Source organism: Chlorocebus sabaeus, chromosome 9 (assembly GCF_047675955.1).
Source record: "Chlorocebus sabaeus isolate Y175 chromosome 9, mChlSab1.0.hap1, whole genome shotgun sequence".
Classification (NCBI taxonomy): Eukaryota; Metazoa; Chordata; class Mammalia; order Primates; family Cercopithecidae; genus Chlorocebus; species Chlorocebus sabaeus.
The window spans coordinates 104,320,966-104,321,420 of record NC_132912.1 but is presented as its reverse complement, the minus strand read 5'-3'; positions in this window follow the sequence as shown (position 1 = coordinate 104,321,420).

The following is a 455-nucleotide window of genomic DNA, read 5'->3' as shown; positions in this document are numbered from 1 at the left end:
CCTGCCTGGTGTCTGAACTGCTGCAGCTTCTACCTACCTTCTTCCACCCAGGCAGGGACGACGGAGATGGGAACTGAAAAGAGGAGCCCAGAAAGGCTGTCTTAACTGCCCTCTAGACAGGACTGGCGTGAGTCAGCTCCTAAACTCACAGCAAGGACAGCAGTGGTTGTGACCAGGGAGAATCATGGAGTCAGGTACCTGGAGCTCCTATCTAGCCATCACCAACTTCTGCAGGCCCTGCCTTAGACCAGGCTATCAGGGACATAAGCAAAAGTGGCAAGACTCAGGAAACCATTAGGAACAACTAAATAGTGACCTGTGTACACAGGGATGGGCAGCCAGGGAAGGCTTCCCGGAGGAGGAGAGAGGCAGACTGGCAGGGAAATTGCCTCTGAGAGGAGTCAGCAGGCTCTGTTGGGGGACAATTAAGGACCAGTTTTAGAGAGGACACTGTG